Source organism: Macrobrachium rosenbergii, chromosome 13 (assembly GCF_040412425.1).
Source record: "Macrobrachium rosenbergii isolate ZJJX-2024 chromosome 13, ASM4041242v1, whole genome shotgun sequence".
Taxonomy (NCBI): domain Eukaryota; kingdom Metazoa; phylum Arthropoda; class Malacostraca; order Decapoda; family Palaemonidae; genus Macrobrachium; species Macrobrachium rosenbergii.
Window position 1 is genome coordinate 56349409 of NC_089753.1, and position 26500 is coordinate 56375908.

General features: G+C 38.1%; 1 protein-coding gene across 8 annotated transcripts in view; it reads right to left on the bottom strand.

The window, feature by feature from the left end:
• Nucleotides 1-26500, bottom strand: part of LOC136845342 (protein FAM13A) — a 363685-nt gene that overhangs the window by 288544 nt on the left and 48641 nt on the right. For 4 of the 8 annotated variants that reach the window (XM_067115582.1, XM_067115579.1, XM_067115578.1 and 1 more), the window contains exon 2: nt 18077-20226. The gene's annotated coding sequence lies outside the window, so the exon portion shown is untranslated. The remainder of the gene's footprint in view (nt 1-18076; nt 20227-26500) is intronic. The other 4 variants (XM_067115583.1, XM_067115581.1, XM_067115580.1 and 1 more) reach the window with 2 other exon arrangements.

Consider the following 26500-nt stretch of genomic DNA (forward strand, 5'->3'; position numbering starts at 1 on the left):
CATGTGATCCTATGACAATAACTAGCAGCTGAACACATGTTTTTAAGATTATATGTTTAATACTTGATGCGAGTATCTTTTAATATACCATAACATAAGATGAGTTTCCTTTTTACTAATTCTTCTTTTATTTCAAGTCTGCCAAGGCAAAACCTCCATGACCGGAACAGAAGAGTGGACACAAATCTGAATCTCCGACGACATCATTTTTCTGTAACGTCCACAATAACTGCCAAGCCATAATAACGGACTTCCCTCATTACTACTAATATTACAAATGAAAAACGATAAAATTTTTCCATTGCGATAAATCCTGAAGTGAAGGGTAAAATGACACAGCTATTAACCTGAGTGTGAGCCAATGGTCTTTGTGGAAAAAAGACCAGTCAGAGCGTCTTTACTCTCATGGAAGTTTTCGTTGATTTCAATAGAAAGCATTCACTCCCATTCCTGTCATATAAAATCTCTCGAATGACAGAGGACGGGGGCAAGGGTGATTACTGCTCACAGTGCGCCTTACACGACACACTGCGTACACAGTACTAAAGGTCCTTTTCTGAGCTTCTCTTCGGCCCCAGCTACGTGAGTCTATTTGGAAAGTCTCCGGTTCCTCTGACCTCTTCCCTCACAGCTGCTCAAGTCCAACTTCATTAACTTTGCCAAGTTTCAATTTTCACCTAATTAGGACCAGTCCAATGGGAGACTACAAATGTAACTGGGTGGTCTTTTGTCAACTTCACAATGAAATCAATAACGACTCATCGTTTAAATCCGTCAGTTCATATTAAAAGGACTGGTTCAACTTCTTTCACTGACAACTCCAGACCGACACAGATCGACAATAACTATTAAAGACACCTAACCGACTCATGCTGAGAAACGAGCCAGTGTACTTATTCCAGTTCTTGCTTTTCCTGTCCAACTTTCCCATCAGCGTCCACACACGGAAATGCCGATTTAGCATATAGAATCCTCTCGAGCGACATTCTGTGACTTCGAAGGCGGCGAAACAGGGAGGACAGTTCCTTCGTTTTGCAACGAGAGGACTATTTCGTAACCACGACAGAAACCCGATGATTTTTACACAATCGGCGACGTTGTATACGTGTCTAACCGGTGTCATCTGGGCAAGAGCTTGACGAGGAGCGATTTCAACACTCTAATGTCGCATGCAACTCCTTACCACTTGAAACTGTTGGGAATGTTGAGCAATGGAGACATGTTATAAACGTTTTCAACACACAAATACTAGCCTTAATACTCTAGTACTTGGACTGCCGGGAATGTAAAGCAAAGGCGAAAAAATTTGGACAATTTCGACATTCTAATGCCAGCTGCGTGAGCTTATCCCCTGAACTGCGGGGAATGCTGAAAAAGCGAAACGTTACGATGTTTTCAACATTCTAATGTCAACTGCGATACTTAAGCACCTGAACTTTGGAGAAAGTTGAGTTAAGAAAGGTGCTACAATATTTCCCGACATTCAAACGTCAGCACCTACAATGTAAATAATGTTGAGCGAAGAGAAACTCAACAATGTTTTCAAATTTCTACTGCCTTAACTGCGAGGAATGTCGAGTAAACAAAAAGAGGCGACCAAGGTGTAACCAAGATGCCCCAAAAAGATGCCGCACTCGTCAACATAAAGCAGATCGAGTAGGGGCACACTTGCATAACCTCGCGTCTAAAATTACCTCCTCCTGACGCAGAGCCAAATTCTGAGACATATCATTGCCTCAAAACGGGTCATTCTGATGAGGGCTCACTATTACTGACTACTTCGCGAGTCCTATAGGTGCGGACCATGTGGCATTGTAACTTCTTTTTGTTCTTTTTTTTTCATTTCATAATTTATTTCTAGAGAGAGAGAGAGAGAGAGAGAGAGAGATTTCTCTAAGGTAACGGAACATGAGAGAGAGAGAGAGATTTCTCTAAGGTAATGGAACATGAATGAGAGAGAGAGAGAGAGAGAGAGAGAGAGAGAGAGAGAGAGAGAGAGAGAGAGAGAGAGAGAGAGAGAGAGTCTTCCAGTAAGGCAACGGAATATGCGGTATTATATTTTTTTTATTTCATAATTTTATGCATCCCGCAGAGAGAGAGAGAGAGAGAGAGAGAGAGAGAGAGAGAGAGAGAGAGAGAGAGAGAGATTTCTCTAAGGTAACGGAACATGAGAGAGAGAGAGATTTTCTAAGGTAATGGAACATGAATGAGAGAGAGAGAGAGAGAGAGAGAGAGAGAGAGAGAGAGAGAGAGAGAGAGAGAGTCATGCTTCCAGTAAGGCAACGGAATATGCGGTATTATATTTTTTTTATTTCATAATTTTATGCATCCCGCAGAGAGAGAGAGAGAGAGAGAGCTTCACGATTCTTATAGGTAACGGAACCTGAAGCATTATAATTTGTATTTCATCATTTCATTGTATCCCGCTGAGAGAGAGAGAGAGAGAGAGAGAGAGAGAGAGAGAGAGAGAGAGAGAGAGAGAGAGAGAGAGATTCACGATTCATATAAGTATAAGGTAAGGGAACATGAAGGATTGTCATATTTGTTTTTTCTTAATGTCATCATTTCTTATATCCCGCTGAGAGAGAGAGAGAGAGAGAGAGAGAGAGAGAGAGAGAGAGAGAGAGAGAGAGAGAGAGAGAGAGAGAGAGTAACGGAACATCAGGGACTGCAATTTTTTCATAATTTTTACAGCTGAGAGAGAGAGAGAGAGAGAGAGAGAGAGAGAGAAAGAGAGAGAGAGAGAGAGAGATTCCTATAAGGTAACGGAACATCGGGATTGTAATTTTTTTTATTATTTTATAATTTCTTACATCCCAGAGAGAGAGAGAGAGAGAGAGAGAGAGAGAGAGAGAGAGAGAGAGAGAGAGAGAGAGAGAGAGAGAGAGAGAATGGGTTTGAGGACATTCCATATCATATAAGCGAATAAAGTCATAGGGAGCCAAAATGAAAGAACATAATTAACTGAACTTAGTTGGTCAGAGGCGTTTTCAGAAGTGCAAAGAAAAAAAGTGAAAATGTGAAATAAATAAATGAATGATTAAGACATCAAACAAAATGTTCCAGTTTGGCCAAATAAAAAGCAATAAGGACAATTCACAGAATTACTAAAATGCCACCTACTTTCGGGCATACTGTTTGAAAAGCCCATTGTTGACATTTTTACTTAACGTATATGAATTGTACGGTACTTATTCATTATGTTTATATTCACAATAAGCATTCCAGTATTACACACATAACCCAATGCATACATATGTATACATATACTGTAATCATACTAAGCAATCCAATAATGTACATACAATCCATTACATCTATTCACGTTTACATGCGCTACTCTCAAATCATATTTCTTTTCATTAACATAAAATTATACTTTTCCACTTACGTTAGATAAGAGGAAAACTGCATCACTTATTATAGTTTGTCTTACACGCAAACACAAGCAACCTGAACAGGTCGTGAATTATATGAAGTTGTTCATTAAAACATGAGCAAGTGACAGTCTCCAAACATGTTGCGACTGCTGAACCGAAAGTCATTCATTTTTTGCCGAGATGCACATACTTCAGAAACGCACCTAACATCTGACATTAACCATGTCGGGACCAGCCACTAAATCAGGAGGTTCATTAACCAACAGCGCATGAATATACTTACATTTTAAATTAGCCATGTCAAACCCAACCACTTAAACATGGTGTTTATGCATACGCACACACACACGTGTTCGTATGTATGTATGTGTATATATATATGTTTGTATGTATGTATGTATATGTATGTGTATATATATATATGTATATATATATATATATATATATATATATATATATATATATATATATATATATATATATATATATATATATATATATATATATATATATACAGTATAATATTACCAACTATAAGTTATTTTACCACTACTGTATATGGCTCTGTTAACTTTCCGGTTCTCAACAGCGAAAGGGTTTGGGATGAGGTTGCCAGCCTTAACGATCAGGACCCATCACAATCGAACAACCATCAGGTACAAAAATGAGTCACATCAGAATTACACTCCAATTATCAGGGGACGGACCCAATTCGCCTCCATCATAGCCATAACTGAAAACATTTTTACACACAAAAAAAAAGTATACCTTAGTTTAACCAGACCACTGAGCTGATTAACAGCTCTCTTAGAGAGGGCTGGCCCGAAGGATTAGACATTTTACGTGGCTAAGAACCAATTGGTTACCTAGCAATGGGACCTACAGCTTATTGTGGAATCCGAACCACATTATACCGAGAAATGAATTTCTATCAACAGAAATAAATTCCTCTAATTCTTCATTGGCCGGCCGGAGACTCGAACTCGGGTCTAGAAGAGTGCTAGCCGAGAACTCTATCGACTCGTCCAACGAGGAACTTAGCTGGCAGAAACAGGAAATACATAAACGCCTACCAATTGTGAAAGGAAACTAAACCGTCCAGCGAGGGAAAAGCGTTCCCCTTTAATATGCGATCACTGTGCTTAGGGAACACACAGGAGCAAAAGACTTCCTGATATTTGGAGTAGGAACGGTAGGAACACTAAAGCGCAAAGAGAATTCCTGATTTTCGAATTAAGGGTTTTTGGATTACAAAAGGACATACATCATGGTTTTGAGTTAACGGAGTAACTGTGGGAGGGTAAGCTATACCAAGCGCCTCTTCGACATCAAGGAGATAAAGATACTCTCTACAACAGCCCTAAAAAGATGAATCAGGTAACGGATCCTAAGTACAGGGAGAGAGAGAGAGAGAGAGAGAGAGAGAGAGAGAGAGAGAGAGAGAGAGAGAGAGAGAGAGAGAGAGAGAGAGAGCAAATGGACTTTCACTGGAGCGTCGGAATGAAGAATTGAAATCTATCGCTCTCAACGCGCTATCTTCCTTTAACTTTGACCCAGTAAACGGAAACGCGACTTTTCTAGTGGCCCCACATCCCTCAGGTTATTATGCAGTACACTGCAAATTTACGACCTTGGCCATAAGCAATATAATTCTTATTCCTTTTGGGGACCTTTGCCTCCGGACTTTGGGAATACATTTTCAGTTTTCTGTAAAAGAAAACTACCGAGATGGCTACTTTGTCTGTCCGTCCACGGATCTTAAAAATTCCTGAGGCTAGAGGGCTGGATATTGGCATGTTGATCATCCACCCTCCAATCATCGAACATACCTAATTGCACCCCTCTAACCTCGGTACTTTTTTTATTTTATTTAAGGTTAAAATTAGTCATGACTGTGCGTCTGGCACCGCTATAGATGCCAACAACATATGCCACCACTGGGCTGTGGCTGAAAATTTCATGGGCTGCGGCTGAGAATTTCACGGCCCTTTGCTGAGAGTTTCATACAGCATTATAGGCTGTACAGAAAACTCGAATCTTCGGCGCATTTTTTGCTTGTTTGAATACTGACGACGAAAATCTCCAAACCTTGTAATGTTTTATAAAATGACGATTCAGCATGTCACGAAGAATTTTTATCACAAAGTAAAAATTACACTTTTTTAAATTTTAGCCTTTACGCACTGCTGAATGTAAGGCATATGTGACCGAACCCTGTAACCGGCACTGAGACCAACAAGACAAATCAGGGTTAAAGAAAAAGAAATAATATGTTTAGGGACAAAATTATTCATTTGAATACCGAAGTCGACTGCCTTTCTCAGTGGTACTAGAAGAAACTAATATACTGCGGGTTGCACCTTGATCACCATAGATTATTACTGTTGCTACTATTATTACTATTATCATCATTATTATTATTATCAAATGACGAAAACCTAAAGAATAGCTAAGAAATCTAAGCAGGTCCTCCAAAATTCTCAGTATAGAGTTTAATGAATTCTGACAGAACAACTACCATGGCTTTCATTCTTTATTGTATTATTATGATATTATGAGAAAACATCATCTTCACTATTATCATTAAGATTTTCGTTGCCGTTGTTGGTCCCTTCTCTGTCGCTGTTCCTGTTACTTCCCCAACTTCTAGATGTGTAACTCCACAACTGAACGGTTACGGTTATCAGGAACGCAGTGAATTGCAAGTGAACGTGCATCATTTGGGCAAAATGCCAGTTTTACTGTGTACGTACGTGATATGTATAACATCAAAATGTATACATGACTATTTTCTTACGGAATATTCATGATGCAGTCTTGGGACTCCTTAAAGTAACTAATATCTGCATGACATCAGCCTGAAGACAATAAAATTTCTAAGAGTCAGTCCGCCATGCCTATGCTGAATATAAACTACATCTCAGCCTAAAACATATACCTGAACTTCTAAGCCTCTTTTTACTCTTTTCTTATGCGTTTCTGAATACCTCTGTACTTATTGACGACAATGGTAGGAATGAGCGAAAGAGAAGTATGGAATCTATTTCCTTTCCCTTTTTTTTTTCCAATCAGCCACAAATATATGCATCCCCTCAAACGTCGTCGTTCAAATCAAGGTCGATCTGTGAAATCCTGTACTGCGAGTCAAGTTACTTTCATCTGCTGGACACTCGCGGCTGTGGCCAGGACTTTGATAAAGGGGTTGGATGGGTCATAATTTATCTTTACATGAATCCTGTCATTATTTTCATAGAGCATTACAAATGTTTTGCCTTCGAATATCCAATTACAGTACAACAGCATTTTGATGGATTTTATATTGTGATGTATGTTACACACCTTTACTTCGAATTTTCATTATTCTTATTGCCGTGCTAATAACAGACCCATTATTTTGCATTAACCAAGGTAACATGGTATTTATCAGCCTCTGATACAAAGCCGCCTCCTGCTTATCTGAAATTAGTGCAAACGACGAAACACCCTAATTATCAGGAAGCCCACATGACAATAATCACGTCACGTCACGCCCCGGAACGCTGACCTGAGCGATCCAAAGGAATGCTGTGGTGGGTCAGAGCGAAGAGAACCCAGAACTCTTCGGCGACATTGATCGCTGCTGACGCAATATTTTCTCGTGAAAGACGAAGGGCACCAGGAACTCGCTCACTCTCGCTCTCTCTATCTCTATCTCTCCTCTTCCCAACCCCTCAACCCCCACCCCCGTCTCTGACTCGACCCAAGGAATTTGACGTTCGATAGAAAAGATTTTTAAGTGAAATTTTACTTCTCAAGGATCCCGACATTCAATACAGTACCTTTGCATTACAATTCATCTAAAACAACGACGTTACTTGGTCAATATTTACAAATATTCATCAGATTCCCAGACGGCTTCTTCCACTATTCGGGAACCTCTTCTTGCTTCTGTTTTTCCTCGAATTATAACATTTCATTCCTCAGGAAGCAGGTCTATCGCTACACGCCTTGAGGAACCCAATCCTTCTTGCTTCCTTCCCGGACTACTTTTCCTTGTCTACTTCGGTCCTGAGTTGTACCAGCTTGGAAGAAATGACTTGATTGCATCATGTTTCGCAAGTGCAAGGTACAGTACATGCCGTGTAGTGCGGCTTGTAGTTGCCATATCTACACCGGCGGTCTCTAGCCACTGACGCCGGACCTTGCATAGAAAGAGTTTGCGCTCGTCCGCTGAAATCATTAATCATCTCTTAAAAGTTTTTCAACTCTCGCTTGTGGTTTTTTTTATAGCTGTGCAAAGGTGAGATGTTCTCTCTTTTTCTCTCTCTATCGCTGTGGGTTCACTAGCATTCCCAGATGTCTACCAACGGTATGGTTAATGAAAAATAGGGTAACATTTCTACTACGAAATTGTAAAGATCTGCCTTTCAAACTCAAGACTTTGTGCCAAGAGAGTATGGCCTTAACCACCCCATGAGAATCTTTATTGGGAATAGGCACAGGGCCAAACAGTGCCACGGTCATTATGTTACCAAAACAAGGATCTGAATTTCACACCGTAATCTGAAAAATACTCCCGATTCAACCTCTCTTCTCAGCTGGCAATTCTTATTCTCATCTAAACTGGAAAAATGTATCTACGTGTATCTTGAAACATGGTCATGTGTACACGGCGAGTATTTCCTTTTACTTCATACTGAGTTATCAACAACAAACATTGTTATACTTGCACCTTCTTGAATTTGCAAGTTTGTCACTTTACCAATTCTCGTTCATCTTTAAATTCTCTGAAATTTCTTGTTAATGTAAATCTGGAATGCTTAAGGCTGCCACCATCTTCTGAAATGCTAGCTTTCATTTTTAGTTTTCTGTAAAAGAAAACTATTGAGATGTCTTTGTCTGTCCGTCCGCACTTTTTCTGTCTGACCTTTTTCTGTCCGCCCTCAGATCTGAAAACTACTGAGCCTAGAGGGCTGCAAATTGGTATGTTGATCATCCACCCTCCAATCATCAAATATAGCAAATTGCAGCCCTCTAGCCTTACTAGTTTTTATGTTATTCAAGGTTAAATTTAGCCATGATCGTGCGTCTGGCAACACTATAGGATAGGCCACCACCGAGCCGTGGTTGAAAGCTTCATGGGCCGCGGTTCATACAGCATTATACGCTGTACAGAAAACTCGATTGCGCCTAATAAACCTCGGCGCATTTTTTAATTAAGACCTAAAGCCCACATCTACATCTTGCTCTTCTTAACCTTTGTCTTTGGGAAAGACATGGCAAGGTTAACTTAACTTGCCTGTATGAATTTTCCTTCTTCCAAGTGCTGGTGTGAGTGTGTGCACGAGAGACGTCAATAGACAGCACATGCTTTGGGCTAAGCTTTTCGGTCATAAATGATATCGAGTCAGTGACGCTGAAGACCTTTGGCAATTTCAAGCATAAAAAACTTTTATGTTTTACAGATGGTAAAAATATGAGAACCCATTTAATCCCTGCCTTAACTCCTTCAGAAAATGTTTCTGATCTACTGCTATTCCACGAAGAGACCGGTGGAGGAGACAACCTAATGCTCTTGAATTGCGCCGGCTCATGGAATAGTTTAAAATATAGGAAGGAAGGATGATACAGCCTCGCTTCTAAAAATATTCATTAAAGATTCTGGGAAAACAATTGCCGGGGAAGAACTCCAAAAAAACTGGAAGCAGAGGGAAAGAGGCCATCATCGAGCCAAGCAACTCAAGACTGCAGATTTCCGCAGAGTAAAAAGTGAGAACACTTGGCAGGGATTAGGAGGATACACTTAACGAATGGGTACTGGAACGCTGCCTGGGAATGGCTTGGAAGGTTTAGGTGTTGCCTGAGAGGAAGCAATAATGACAACAGTGGTGTCTACAGACGAGACGAGACGAGACGAGAGTGAAGCTTTCTTGCAATGGAGAGAAAGAGTAACCAGAGAGAATTTCCGGCACTATTCCTGATGCTTTCCAAAATAAAGGAGGAAGCCCACAACCAAACGGATATTAAAGCCCATGAGTATGTCAGGTACCGGTATAAGTGTTATAATGGTAATTTCTGGTAGCCTAAAGTTTCCTCCTTTTTCGCCAAAATTATTATGGCCAATGGTTGAAACATTCTATTCAAGGTTAAATCATGAGTTCCGTTTTGGTTTTTAAAATTTTGAAATTTAAAGATTCACAGTGTGAAATCATAATTATATATATGTGTGTGTGTGGGTGTATACATATACATATATAAATACAAACACATGTGTATGTGTGGGTGTATTTGGGCAAAAGCCCACTATTCCACTGAATACAACTCATATCGACTTTTTCGGCCATATATCAAGAGACCAAAATTAAACGGCACAACAAGTTGCCGCTCCGTGGAAGCTACCTTGGAGAGAGAGAGAGAGAGAGAGAGAGAGAGAGAGAGAGAGAGAGAGAGAGAGAGAGAGAGAGGTGACTCCAGCAAAAGCGGAAAGAGGGTGCCAGAGAGCAGCGGGAGGAGCATGCCTATGCCAGGTTATTTTCCATTAACCCAATTTCAGGAAGGGCGAGTTCCCTTTCTCCCTCTCTCTATCTTTCTCTCCCTACCCTCCAGCCAGAGCTTCTCCCTCTCCCTCTCGCTCTCGCTCTCTTTCTCTCCCTGCCCTCCGGCCAAAGCAACAATGCACTAGTTCCCCCTTAGAGTCAACAGCGGGAGCGGGTCGTCTCGCTACCCTGGACTGGCAAATGAACTTTAAGGATCATCGACCACACAGCCAGAGTCTCTCTCTCTCTCTCTCTCTCTCTCTCTCTCTCTCTCTCTCTCTCTCTCTCTCTCTCTCTCTACAAAATGCAACAGCATACGGGCGTAAACAGAACAAAGTGGAGCATCATTTATAACAGTTACTCAACACAAGACTCCAGTCTGCAAGTTGCATCAACAGGAAAAGCTGGAGAACGGGCAGAGACGCAATTCCTTTCCCTTCGTGCACCCTAAAGACGAGGTCCAGGACCGGCATTGCACTCCCACAGATCTCGCTCCGCCTTGGAGAGGGAAGGGCGGCGTTCTTCGTCAGCGGGAATCATTGAAAGAGCACACGAAGTCATTCTTTTAAAGGGGTTTCCAGGGTTCTCGAGAGAACCCACTCTTTTCCTCCGTCTTTAGCTTTTCTGCGACTCTATCGAAAGGTCTTTTCAGTTCATATATATATATATATATATATATATATATATATATATATATATATATATATATATATATATATATATATATATATATATATATACATATATATATGTGTATATATATATATATTTATATTTATATATATATACTGTATGTATTTCTATGTACATATTTATGTGTATATATATATATATATATATATATATATATATATATATATATATATATATATATATATATAAAGAGTGTATATATATATACATGTGTATATATATATGTATATATATACATATATATCGGCCACAGAGATGAGAGAGAAGGGACATTCGCAACAGAACCAACCAGCTCCGAATTCATCCCAGCTCTCCCACTTTAATTCGCTCTTTCTCGGGAAGGGCAATGACCCCCAGCGTTATCTGCGAGGCAGGAGTCAGGCAAAATAACAGAAAGCGAAGGAGGAACATTCAACCTGAAAAGGATATTTCAACCGCCGTTAGGCTACATTCCAAGCCACGGTCACCATCTCCGCCACTAGAGAGCTTTGACCGTATATATGGCAATTCAATCTGGGTCACCTTTTCACCTACGGTTTTCAGTCCATTTTATCTACTCTGGGTCCACCCGCTGACGGTCTGATCATAAACTTTAAGCTAAAGAGTTTTATCGCCATGAGTGCGGTCAACAAACAGACTGAAACAATTCAATATTCTGTTTCCCGGGCTCCATGCCATAGTTTCCATGGCCACGGGAGCATTACTTGCCAACGGCCCCGGGCATTAATGGGAGAATAGAACAGAACATAGAATAAGACCAAAGGCCAAGCGCTCTAGGACCTATGAGGTCATTCAGCGCTCAAACGGAAATTGACATTAAAAGAGCCAGAAAGATGTAACAGGAGGCAAACTCGCTGTTGCACTATTAAACAATTGTTAGGAGTGTGTGAAAGTAAGATGGAAGAAAGAGACCATGAACGGAGGTATAGTAAACGGAAATTTTTCATGGGAGTCCCCGTGAGAAAAATATCGCCGTCAGTGCACTTCATGAGATGTACTGTAGGCATTACTATCAAATGTTTGCAGCGTCCCTTCGGCCCCTAGCTGCACCATCGTGTCAGCCTCTCGCTTTACTTCCATTCCCGCTTCCTTTCTTCAATCTTGCTGTCCAACCTCTCTAACTATTAAGCCTTATTGTCACTGTGGGGTTTTATTTCCTTTATTTTTTTGATCTCTTCATGCTGCTGTCAAACAACTCCCCCCCACAACTCTTTTTACTGTCTTCGGCGCTAAATGGCCAGAAGAGCCTATCTTCTTGACTTGACAGCCTCAATTTCATAATCATTTCATAGCCTCGGTCGCCCACCGGCTACCCATCCGACCATCAATTTAAGCAAAAGAGTAATATTGAGTGCAGTTAACAATTAGTAAAAAGTGCGCTGAAGTTTCTTCGGCGCAGTCGAGTTTTCTGTACAGCGTATAATACTGTATGAGCCGCGGCCCATGAAACTTTCAGTCACTGCCCGGTGGAGGCCTGTCCTATAGCGCTGCCAGACGCACGATCATGGCTAACTTTAACCTTAAATAAAATAAACACTACTGAGGCTAGGGGGCTGCAATTTGCTATGTTTGGTGACTGGGAGGTGGATGATCAACATACCAATTTGTAGCCCTCTAGCCTCAGTAGTTTTTAAGATCTGAGGGCGGACAGAAAAAGAACGGACGGACAGACAAAGCCGATTCAATCGTTTCTTTTACAGAAAACTAAACTAAAATAACTCCTTATTGTGGTTTTCCGGTCTCAATTACGACAACATATCCCTAGAACTTTTCAACGTCACGGAGCCTATACGCCAACGGCTCTGGGCTTTAATAGGGCTAACACTTCCTAGTACAGACCAAGCTCAGAAGAAATGTACAAACGACGATCTTGGGAGATTGCCTGATTGACTCACTGGCAATTGGAACTTCAAAAGTTCAAGCAAAGAAGCAATGCATTACTACCCTAATACTGATATCCTTAAATTTTAATACATTTTTATCTACTTATCAAATTAATATCTTATTTTTTATTTTTTAATCAAAGATCTCTTCTTTCTGTATTTCCCTTTACCTCCTCTTACTCCTTCCTAATGAACACCTTAATATTCTTTGGAAGCCTCTTGAATTTCAAGTCTATGGCCCCTGTGGGCTTGTTCCATATGAATAATTTTCATCTTCTGAATAATAATAATAATAATAATAATAATAATAATCTGGTAACACAACGAATAGGGATACAGAACAATTGTTAAGAGAGGGTGGATAGCAAGATGGAAGACAGAGAATATGAACGGTGGTACAGGAAAAGGCATGAAAGGGGTTGCAGCTAAGGGCCGAAGGGACGCTTCAAAGAACCTAAGTAATGCTACAGTGTACCACGTGAAGTGCTCTGACGGCAATACCCCACCAAGGGTACATTCTGATAGTTCACATTTGCTTTGCAAATATTTCTGCTCAGCTGACGAGGGGTTCTTCAATATATTCGTACTGGCCTTAAACACCAAAGAACTCGAAAAAAAAACATTTATAAAAGAATTAGTAAATGAAGATACAGTAAAAGCTCGGCCTCATCAATTCTGCTATTTTCGAATCATCAGGTTTAGTATGGGTGTCAAAGGTCAAGCTCAGCAAAAACATGAGATGCGGATTTCCGCACTGGCCGTTTGTGTTGCACGGCGACGTTGAGGACGGCAACAGATCAATTTATGTATATATATATATATATATATATATATATATATATATATATATATATATATATATATATATATATATATATATATATATAACTGAATCACGAAAATATGGAACGTAATGAATATATAAATAAAGACAAAATCCACGAAGGAAACAAAAACACTGGAGTGCTGCGAGGCCTTTCGACTGTCGTCCTTTACTAAGCAGACTGAGTAAAGGGCGACAGTCGAAAGGCCTCGCAGCACTCCAGTGTTTCTCTTTCCTTCGTGGATTTTGTTTTTATTTATATATATATACATATATATAAATAAAGACAAAATCCATGAAGGAAAGAGAAACAATTGAGTGCTGCAAGGCCTTTCGACTCATAGTCCTTTATTTAGCATTCCATTTTTTCTCTTGCCTTCGTGGATTTTGTCTTTATTTATATATTCATCACGTTCCATATTTTCGTGATTCAGTTATACATATATATCTATATCTATATATTTTATATGAAGTAATGCAATGCGTTACCTATGTTGCAGGATGTACAAGAACACAATCCACAATGGAAACACAGAGGAAGACAGCAATTAAATTCGTAACCAAGAAATTGAATATGAGTTAGGAATATAAAATGTCGCAGACTTTGCCCAACAAATCACACATGCGACTCCTGAAAGAGCTTCTAAAACATCAACCAAAAGAAGTAAAACTAAGGTTTATCTTCAGTGCCAAGTCCAGTACAGCTGTCAAACAAATGTCCGTATCTTGCCCGGGCCCAAAGATAACCAAATCAGGAATGGGAGGTAAGATGGGTGTTGAAGTTCGACTATCGAAGATGCGATACACTTGCCACTTAAAAATACAAATTAAAAATAAAAGTTCATGTTCCAAGAGTCGGGAAAAACAGAAGTAGGAAGAGAATTCCAAAGCTTGGAAGCAGAATGAAAAACCAGACGAATAAAGAGGAGCTGACACGTTGATTCTCTGACCCAAGTCAGTCAATTGATAAAGCATAGTGTTTGTCACAGAATGCGAATATTCTCTCTCTCTCTCTCTCTCTCTCTCTCTATCTCTCTCTCTCTCTCTCTCTCTCTCTCTCTCTCTCTCTCTAAGTGACTGTGTCGTGGGCCGTTTACAATTTCTACTGAAAGACGGGACGACCTTAGACAGCAATTTAAGTAGCTTAACGAGACAGCAATTTAAATAACTTAACGAGACAGCAAGTTGAACAACTTAATGAGGCAGCAATTCGAGTCAAGTGTAAAGCATAAGTAATTATGTAGGAGTGAGGAGATCAGAAGCAAGACTTGTACGTAGCTTTAGGCCGTCAACTGCTGGAGGGCCCAAGCAACTTGGTGAGATCAACTGCGAGACACAAGCAAGCAACTCAGCAAAGTAGAAACTTGATGACACCAATCGCAAGGCATGAACGCCCTGACGAAGACCCAACTGGTGGTAAACAAGCAAGCTACAACCCGCCAACAAGCAAGCACGGTTTGTGTCACCCAAAGCAGAGAGAGAGAGAGAGAGAGAGAGAGAGAGAGAGAGAGAGAGAGAGAGAGAGAGAGAGAGAGAGAGAGAGTATGTTTGTCTCCGTGGCATGCAAAACATTCTTTGCTTGTCAAGTCGCCGTATTTCGTGCTGTTAAGGCCATAAATAACCTGGTTGTGGATGGAGGCTCCGACAATGCCACTTTCACTCTGATTCAGGCCATTTGAAAAGAAAAATGAAAGCATTAGGTACATCGACGTTTGCGAACAAGTCTGTCCACAGTGCCATCCTATTGCCGACCAGAATAAAGTCCCGTTTGTTACTTTACCACTAATTACCCTCGAATGTGAGATGCTAAGGAAAATTTGTTACCCAAATGTTTCTACTAGTTAAGGTAAAACAAGGAGATGGGGAAAATTGAAGAGGAAAAAGCTGGAGGGACAATATAGGTTAACTAATATTTCTGAGAGAGAGAGAGAGAGAGAGAGAGAGAGAGAGAGAGAGAGAGAGAGAGAGAGAGAGAGAGAGAGAGAGAGAGAATCACAATTTGTTTTTCAAACATTGATGGACAACATAGATTTCCTAATATTTGAGAGAGAGAGAGAGAGAGAGAGAGAGAGAGAGAGAGAGAGAGAGAGAGAGAGAGAGAGAAAATCACAAACAATTTGTTCTTCAACACATTGTTGGGACAATATAGATTCCCTAATATTTCTGAGAGAGAGAGAGAGAGAGAGAGAGAGAGAGAGAGAGAGAGAGAGAGAGAGAGAGAGAGAGAGAGAGAGAGAGAGCAAATATTCGTTGTCAGTTCCACCACTATTACACATAGCTCGTGATTTCCAACCTTACACTAAGAAAGAAGAGAACACCGAATTTCATGTTCATGACAAAAATGCTGTTCTAAAAATACTTATCAATTTAGGGTTTGATAAGGCTTCAAAGGCTTCAAAAGCTTCATTGTACTGCACACTAAACAACAATTGTTCGTTTGATTTCAAAGGCAAAATGATGCCATTGTTTGACTTCAATTGAAGACAAGCGCCACTTTGTCTTGATGCCTTTGGCTTATAAATTCAGGCTGTATATCCTTGAAATAATGTTTTTTCAGATTTATTTTAAAAATTTGCAATATAACTTTTTAAAATGAAAGGAGATAAAAAGGGATAGCCTCCTGTTATCAGATATTGATGATCAATTTCTGATAAGTATCATGCATTCTGCTCATGAGACATAAACATTACGGTAAACATTACGGTAACACTGTGGATGACTGCTATCAAATTTGGTCTCTAAACAGTACAAGGTGCTGATAGATAAGGAAGAATTGCAAGACAAAACTGCAATTTGTTACAAATACAATAATGGTGAACTTACCTAATAATCATGAATGTTTTACAATACTGCTTCATGTGGAACGCGATTTTCTCGCTAAAATAGTTTCTACAGGTGATTAGAACTAACAAAAGCCCTTGACTTGGAAACCACCTCAGTTTGGAAAGAAACGCAGTCATGCCATTTAAAGCCTAAAGAGACTCAAATTGTCTAAGAACACTGGAACATCTTTTGGAAGGCTCTGTTGTTTTAATATCAGATCTATTAAGTAGCGCTTCTGAGAAGCATCCTCCTAAAAATGGAACTTTTCTCTGGGAATCCTAAACATAATTATTACTAGACATACATTAAGTTATATTACAGTACATTCAAAATAATACAGAAAAATCTACAACAGTCTACGCTCAAACTACTGTATAGGAAATGCATCTACCGGAATTTATCAAGAAAGTTTCGGCCAAAAGATTTTTATCTGAGGTGACTCGACATGAAGGCATGGATGGGTTGTATAGAAGGGGGTGCCTGTGAAATCGGGGAAATGTCAAGATCAACAGAGATCTGTTTTGCTTCCTGCCATGTCAATGGACCGAAGAGACAATCTTTATTATAAAGCAAAGACTAGAGCTGCAATGTGAAGAAATGAAAAGAATATAACTATAACTGACTGTTAACCAGTTATATGATAGGATATATATTTATACTTTTGGATTTTAACAAGGGATCTGAAAATATCAAGAGACAAAATTAGATTGGTGACATGAAGGCAGAGGGTACCAAAACTCTTTGGTACATGACGGTATTATGATATTTACAAGTAAATACAGTAAAGTCAGATGAATTCAAGGTACTGTACCCGTGTCAAGGATTAGCAATGGGCCATTTTTTCTATCAATGGAAAAGGTTTCGAATAAATAACACTGGAAGCTACTGTAAGTAATTCTAGAAATGTTTAACAAATGCAAGAGCCAATAGAGAGGATTAAAAATGTGTGAAGAAACCAAATATTACAGCTTTGGAAAACGAAGCACAGGTGAAGGCACAGTCAGAGAGTAGCCACATGGAGCTAAATATGACAACATCAAAAGTAATACTTTGTATCAAGAGTAACACTTGGTAAGAAAGGACAGAAATAGAGTGTACATCTGTCCAAAGGTAACCTTCATGCTATTGGCTTGAAATTCCATTGAAAGGTCAAAATTCCCAGACAATACAGGTTATCGATTAATTATCTAGAAATCAGCAACATGCGGAACTGGTTAAACGAAATGAGAGACCAAAAAGATTTAAAAAGCAAACTGGTCCTTATCTGCTACAGGTAAAGGAGCAATATTTATGAATTTCAACCCTCTTTCTCCACTGGTTCCACAATGACTAATTAAGGCTGCAAAGCATTTCACGTATCAACCGCACCAGGCTACATTTTTTCTCGTGTATTTTCAAAAATATTTCTCTGCTGTACCTAAGACCAGTTACTACTGTATGGGTTACATAAGAGCATTAAGGCATAGTTCCCATATACTGGTAGTTCCAAACGAGTTTTGTAACTACTACTTTTACAATATATAAAAGCTATTCCTACAAAACATACTAATAATGATGGACAAAATAATACACCCAAATCCTCAAGAGATCATTAACCACCATTTAAATATAATGTTCGTGAAAAACATACATCACTCAGGCATTCCTTTAAATAAATAATTAATGGACGCTAATGTGTCTATTTGCTAGTAAGTGCTGTATTTTTCAGCCCGCATACAGAGCTACAGAGAGAGAGAGAGAGAGAGAGAGAGAGAGAGAGAGAGAGAGAGAGAGAGAGAGAGAGAGAGACTCTTCAAACAAATCATTATATACAACATGCATTAAGAAACGGCAAAGGTTCTACATTCCTTTCTGAACGAAGGCAAATTCGTGCTGCCCACTACGATCAACAAGAGCTCAACCCGCAGCAACTGAAGACAAGAAAGCATTTCAGAACTGCATCGGGACTCGTGTACTCACTCTTTATAAAGGCTGGAGGTGAAGTCAATTGGAATCCTGGAGGTCTACGTAGTGGTGGTAGAAAACGGGAAGAAAATTGTAATTGGCACTGTAAATCACTGCTTAAAAGTCACATGTATCTTGCTAATTGTTCTGGGTCGAGATGAAGTGTCACCTGTTATCTTCTTTCTTTATTTTTTTTTCCTAGGACTCTCTTATAGTCACTTGACTTATCTTGCGGGGCAATTCGACTTTCAAAGCGTCTTGCTGGGGTTCTCAGCTTGGAAAGCTTGTTTCAGACGCGTCCCAAACAACTTCTTCAATTCCCTTGGATGTCTGATATCGGTGATCACCCGAGCAATATATAAAAGGCTGCTTACTAAAGAATCTTAACAGTAACTTGACAGATCGAAAGTCTTGGCTTGAAGAGCCTTTTGCTTCTTAAAGAACATTACTCTGAACAAACGAATTTCACTGGCTTCCTTTCAAACAATTTCGAGTGAAAACAATACAATACAATACAATACACTTGGGCTTTCAAATCCTCTCTCGTCCTTTCCTCTTGTCTCACGAAATCTACGGCGAAATGAAGAGCTGAGATTTTCTCCTTACAATGCTAAGTTCAAAGAATTAATAGGCCTCAGATCTTCCTTCTTCTCATGTCATGCTTGCAGTACTTTCGAACGCAACTTTCCTTAGGTCTACACACCCACTAATATAGATATATATTTATTTATTTATTTATTTATGTAACATATAACTGCCTCTTTCCTCTTGCCTAAATATCACACTCTCTTAAAGCGTATTTCCTCTGGCGTCATATATCTTTTATCTTATACTTTATGTTATATACATATTTATAAAGAGAATTCACCCAAAACCATCGAATGTGTCCGAGAAAGAAACAAATTTCATGTAAGCAACGTGTGTTTCGCAAAATGTACAGTCTGCTTCGCAATCTAATAACACTTCGGTTTTACCTCACGCTGAAGCCCAGTACCTGTCTCTGCCATTCAATACTTGAGTATCTCGAAATCCCGGTAGGAAAATTAACTGTTCTCTTTCTGAGGGGAGCGTGACAGATAGACAGACAGACAGTGTGTCAGAAGGAGGGGACAGAGGAGCAACGGGACAGAAAGAAAATGAAAGAATGGCTTCCGTAGCTTTCTCAAGCAAACAACTCTTCAAAATTCCAGAAAAATTTGGGGGTCCAACAAAATTTCTTTCTCTTCTCTTTCTCTTGACTTTTTTATTCTCTGGTCAGGCCGAAATGGCGTTGTGTGCGCTCTTGCTGTGTGCGTTATAGCCACACTCGAAAAATAACTTGGGGGGGAAGGGTATCAAGCCTTGAATGGGGAACCAATCTATCGCTGCGGGCGTGCAAATAGGAAAGGGAAGAAGAAGAAGAAGGAGGAGGAGGAGAGGGAGAAGAAGAAGAAGAACTCCAGAGCCGAAACACAACGATTGATTGGGAGGACCGACCTCCGAGGCGTCTGGTGGAAGCGACGAACTCAACGAAGAGAGACGGCAGAATATCGAAGAAAATCAAAGTCTCTTCTGCTGGTTGATTCTATTCAGCGGTTATGAGAGAAGCAGCTCAGTGGGTGATACAAGCAATATTGATATATATTTGATACAAACACACACTGGTTTATATATATATCTATTTATATATATGTTACGATAAGAGTCTTACAGTCAAGTCTAACTTACTGGGAGAGAGAGAAATACTTGAATTATTGTATATGAATATCTATATCTGTGGTACGTGCTTGCGGGCAGGTAACGAAGAAAATAGGATGTTTTTTCGCTGGTTTATGGGTTCATATCTCTATCGCGACACATGATGCACGCTGTCTACGGCTGTTTCAGTGAACGGGTAGAGACGAGACGAAGGCTCAACATAGGGCAGCTAGCACCACCATCAGGACTCCACCGCTGCTGCTGCTACGTCTGCTCCTGCTGCCACTGTGACGGGGTGGGGACGCCTACAGGGCTGCCTTCTACGTCTGCGGCAGGTCGAACTGGAGGAGGACGAGGAGGAGGAGGAGGAGGAGGAGGAGGAGGACGAGGAGGAGGAGGAGGAGGGTTTGGGCGATGCTGGGCAGGCGAGACTGCCGCTCCTTGCTGGCCTCAGGTCTCTGCCTGATCCGCTTTTCCGCCTACACCTGCTGGGGAGAGAGAGCACACCTCGTCAATATGGCATTCCCCGCCTTTCAAAGCGACTTCATTCTAATGGATTTCAGACATACTGATAAATATTGAAATGTTTCACAAATGGCATCAAATTACAGGAAAATGGATGTCAAATATTACGGTACCTGTTGGAATAAAGTATTTAAATGATTAATTGACAAAAATGGGATAAAGCCTCCAAATGATGTAATTAAATGGCAAATAAAGGAATTTAAAAGAAATAATTAATAAAGGATATGGAATTTACATAACGGAAGAAAATTAGATTAATAAAAAGATTTTAAAAGCCAAACTTCATAAAATGGATAAAAGATTTTACACAAATATGGACATGATGATAAAGGGGATTAAAAATAAAATATGTAAAGGTGAAAGGGTTCTTAAAAATACAAAGATTGAATAATTTACACAAAACATGAATGACGAATTTTTGGATAACCGCAAAAAATAAAGGATTAAAAACTTCAAAAATCGATAAAAAGAAATCCCGTTATCCATCTTTTTATAAATGGCGGAAACATAATTCAAAGAAAACTAAATGATAAAAGGTATAAAAAATGCATGGGATAAATACAGAATTATCCAAATATAAAGGGAAAAGAATTTGAAGGAGGTATCTATAAAGATATAAATAATAAATCATTTAACAAAACAAAATGCCGCATCATATAAAAGTCCGGAGTTTAAAAAGAAACCATTCAAAATAAAAGGAAAAAATTTTAGAATAACTGATAATTAATGTCTAAGAACTTATCCGATATTGAACAGACAAGGAATAAAAAATATGATAAAAGCGAATAACTGATAATTAATGTTTAAGAACTTAACCGATACTGAATAGACAAGGAATAAAAAACATGATAAAAATACAGGAAAAAGGGACTTAAAAACAAACATAAAATCCAACAGAAGATTTTAAAATACAAATTAATAAAAAGTTTATGATTTTTGTAATAAATTTAAAGTATAAATTATCTAAATAAATAACTAACGGATATAGAACAGTAAGAATATTTAACAATTGTAGGAGAGTTAAAGATACAATAAAGGAGAAAGGATTTCAAAAATGCATCAAATAAATTATTTGCAATACCAAAAATTTAAAATTCCAATCATCATTAAAACTGAAAAAATATTCTACAAAAATAAAAGGCATATAATATATGAACAGATCCTGGGAAGAAGGATAAAAAAAATAAGTGCTACAAAAACATGAGATTAATGTTAATAAAATCAAGATTATCAAATTTCACGATATATATAAATCATCTAAAAAAACACACACACATATAAAGAACTTGAAAACTGCGAACAAAAAAAAATCATCTTAAAAACAGCAGAAGAATAAATAAAAAAAAAGACAACAGGTACAAAAAGGCTTTACAAAGACACACAAACGTCTTTTCAGAGTGTACAATACCGGTGCCCAAAACAGAATGTCCCCATCTCCATCAAGCAAGAAGAGATACATTTCTGGTCGGTAACACCGACGTGACTTGGCATCACAAGAGCTTCGCTATTCAGATAAATTCCTTTAAGAGAAGGTACGTGAATTCAACAATGGAGAAATAACAGCGCTGTTTGAATAACTCGATGGTATTCAACAGAAGTTTGACGGTATCGAGTCAGAATTGTAATATATAGATTAAAATTTAAATTATAAGCAGTCTCTCATAGAGTTCAAAGCTGAGCAGAAGATTATATTTCAATTTACGCACAACTTGTGCGAGTGTGTGTGTGTGTGTGTGTGTGTGTGTCTGTGTGCGAAGAAAAGTATAATCAAGAACATCAATATTGACAAAGAAAAAACCTCAAAAAAAACAAGATATCGTCTTTGGCAAATAACCAGGAAACCGTTATAATCAACTCGAACTTTTTTTAATGAAAAACTCAGTTTGAAAAAAATATGTACCAGAAAAAGCTTTCCATTATTACCATGTTTTTACTACTAACAAATTAACCTAAGAATCGTTCAAAAAATTTCCGCCACTAAGTGCTATCATACATTAGGGCCTCCGTTGAGATGAATGATGGTTGTGCTCATGTTTAGGGACAAAGTCCAGCCACTTTCGTAATACGACCATTCAGGGAATTAATGAAAAATCAAGAACATGACTATTCAGCGCATTAATGAAAAATCAAGAAAAGGACCATTCACGGCATTAATGAAAAATCAAGAATAGGACCATTCACGGCATTTATGAAAAATCAAGAATAGGACCATTCAGGGCATTAATGAAAAATCAAGAAAAGGACCATTCAGGGAATTAATGAAAAATCAAGAATAGGACCATTCAGCGCATTAATGAAAAATCAAGAATAAGACCATTCAGGGCATTAATGAAAAAACAAGAATAGGGCCATTCCGGGTATTAATGAAAAATCAAGAACAGGACCATTCAGGGTATTAATGAAAAATCAACAATAGGACCATTCAGGGCATTAATGAAAAATCAAGAATAGGACCATTCTGCGCATTAATGAAAAATCAAGAAAAGGGCCATTCAGGGCACTAAGGAAAAATAAAGAAAAGGACCATTCAGGGCATTAATGAAAAGTCAGGCATTCATGAAAAATCAAGAACAGGACCATTCAGCGCATTAATGAAAAATCAAGAACAGGACCATTCTGTGCATTAATGAAAAATCAAGAACAGGACCATTCAGGGCATTAATAAAAATCAAGAATAGGATCATTCAGGGCATTAATGAAAAATCAAGTACAGGACCATTCAGGGCATTAATAAAAAATCAAGAATAGGATCATTCAACGCATTAATGAAAAATCAAGAATAGGACATTTCTGAGCATTAATGAAAAATCAAGAACATGACCATTCAGGGCATTAATGAAAAATCAAGAATAGGACCATTCGGGGAATTAATGAAAAATTTAGAACAGGACCATTCAGTGCATTAATGAATAATCAAGTATAGGACCATCCAGGGCATAAATGAAAAATCAAGAATAGGACCATTCAGGGCATTAACGAAAAATCAAGAATAGGACCATTCAGGGCATTAATGAAAAATCAAGAATAGGACCATTCTGCACATTAATGAAAAATCAAGAATGTGACCATTCAGGGCATTAATGAAAAATCACAAACATTCAGCGCAATAATGAAAAATCAAGAATAGGACCAATAAGCGCATTAATGAAAAATAAAGAACAGAACCATTCAGGGAGTTACTGAAAAGTAAAAAACATTCAGCACATTAATGAAAAATCAAGAACATTCAATGCTTTAATGAAAAATCAAGCACATTCAGCACATTAATGAAAAATCAAGAACATTCAGTGCATTAATGAAAAATCAAGAACATTCAGCGCATTAATGAAAAATCAAGAATAGGACCATTCAGGGAATTAATGAAAAATCAAGAACAGGACCATTCAGGGCATTAATGATAAATAAAGAATAGAACCATTCAGGGCATTAATGAATAATCAAGAATAAGACCATTCAGGGAATTAATGAAAAATCAAGAATGGGACCATTCAGGGCACTAATGAAAAATCAAGAACAGGATCATTCAGGGCATTAATAAAAAAATCAAGAATAGAACCATTCAGGGCATTAATGAAAAATCAAGAATAGGACCATTCAGCACATTAATGAAAAATCAAGAATAGGACCATTCAGGGCATTGATAAAAAATCAAGAACAGGAGCATTCAGGGCATTAATGAAAAATCAAGAACAGGACCATTCAGCGCATTAATGAATACTCAAGAATAGGACCATTCAGCGCATTAATGAAAAATGAAGAACACTCTGCACATTAATGGAAAATCAAGAATAGGATCATTCAGCGCATTGAAAAATCAAGAATACGACCATTCAACGCATTACTGAAAAATCAAGAATAGGACCATTTAGCGCATTAATGAAAAATCAAGAATGGGACCATTCGGTGCATTAATGAAAAATCAAGAATAGGACCATTCAGCGCACTAATGAAAAATCACGAACAGGACTGTTCTAATAATATATAATAATGAAAAAAATCAAGAATAGGACCATTCAGCGCTTTAATGAAAAATCAAGAATGGGACCATTCAGGGCATTAATGCAAAATCAAAAATAGGACCATTCAAGGCATTAATGAAAAGTCAAGAATAAGACTATTCAGGACATTAATGAAAAATCAATAATAGGATCATTCAGTGCATTAATGAAATATCAAGAATAGGACCATTCATTGCATTAATGAAAAATTAAGAAAAGGATCATTCAGCGCATTAATGAAATATCAAGAATAGGATCATTCAGGGCATTAATGAAAAATCAAGAATAGGACCATTCAGGGCATTAATGAAAAATCAAGATTAGGGACATTAATCGCATTAATGAAAAATCAACAATAGGACCATTCACGGCATTAATGAAAAAATCAAGAATAGGACCATTCAATGCATTAATGAAAAATCAAGAATAAGTTCCATTCGGGGCATTAATGAAAAATCAAGAACAAGATCATTCAGGGCATTAATGAAAAATCAAGAATAGGACCATTCTGCGCATTAATGAAAAATCAAGAATAGGACCATCCTGCGCATTAATGAAAAATCAAGAATATTATCATTCAGGGCATTCATGAAAAATCAAGAATAGGACCATTCAGGGCATTAATGAAAAATCAAGAATAGGACCATTCAGCGCATTAATGAAAAATCAAGATTAGGAACATTCATCGCATTAATGAAAAATCAAGAATAGGATCATTCAGGGCATTAATGAAAAATCAAGAATAGGATCATTCAGGGCATTAACAAAAAATCAAGAACAGGACCATTCAATGCATTAATGAAAAATCGAGAACAGGATCATTCTGCGCGTTAATGAAAAATCAAGAATTGGACCATTCAATGCATTAATGAAAAATCAAGAACAGGACCATTCAGGGCATTAATGCAAAATCAAGAATGATCATTCAGGGCATTAATGGAAAATCAAGAATAGGGCCATTCAGGGCATTAATGAAAAATCAAGCATAGGACCATTCAGGCATTAATGAAAAATTCAGAATAGGACCATTCAGTGCATTAATGAAAAATCAAGAATGAAAAATCATTCAGTAATGAAAATTAATTCAGGGAAAAATTCAAGAATAGGACCATTCAGGGCATTAATGAAAAATCAAGAATAGGATCATTTAGGGCATTAATGAAAAATCAAGAATAGGATCATTTAGCGCATTAAGAAAAAAAATCTAGAAGACATAGGCTAATTGGGATAGAAGATGGGCGGTGTGAACTATGATAGTTAGAAGTGAATTAAGTTTAAAAATATTAAAGAAAGAAGAGATAAAACTTTGTTCAAATGAAAAGAAAAATTTCAATTCTAGTAGTGAAGAAAGGCACGAAACTGGAGAGATTTGATCGTTTATCAGATCGGTAACTTCAACATCATCACGGAAACTAACAAGAATATGCCGTTCGACTTTCAAAAATATGCAATATTCCCTTGGAAAAGGTGGATTCCATAAAATATAAAGCATTCAATGTTAGATACATTCTCTCAACAACTGAAACTCTGCTGTGTCAATTACGAAAAGTACAAATTAAAAAAATGTAACAAATAAAAATTAAACACGCTTTTATCAAAATGTACTGAAAACTACAAAATAATGCTTTTAGAGACACCAGGATTTTCTTACAATTAACCGTGTCTACAAAAATTACAGAGTGGGCGCCAAACATGAAAGGAAATGCTACAAGAAATAACAAAATATATTTCTTTTCTTGTAGCACTTCTTTCCATGTTTGGCGCCCACGCTTTTATCTTTGTAGACAGGATTAGTTGTAAGAAAATCCTGGTGTCTCGAAAAATTATTTTGTACTTTTTAGTGCATTTTAATAAAAGCGTGTTTTAAAAATCTTTTTCACATTTTCTATTTTATATTTTTTAGTTTTGACAGAAACTGTAACCGATTTATGATTATAAAAAAAAATTGAACGTGATATCCCGACAAACCAAAGAAGGTCTGAAAAATCCGTAGAGTTATTAACGTATTCTACCAAGTCAAAGAAGGTAAGAAAAATCCGAAGAGTTTTACACAAATCCTGAGATACTGGAGGGGTCACTGTAGGGTCACTAGAGGTCACTGCTGACCTACTGATCATGTAAGGTTGTATTGTCACCGGGATTGAGTAACCACGCAAAATTTCAAGTCCATCGGACGAAGGGAACAGGTCGAAAATTGAGTTACAAGATTTGACACAAACAGACAAACAGACGCAGAAGT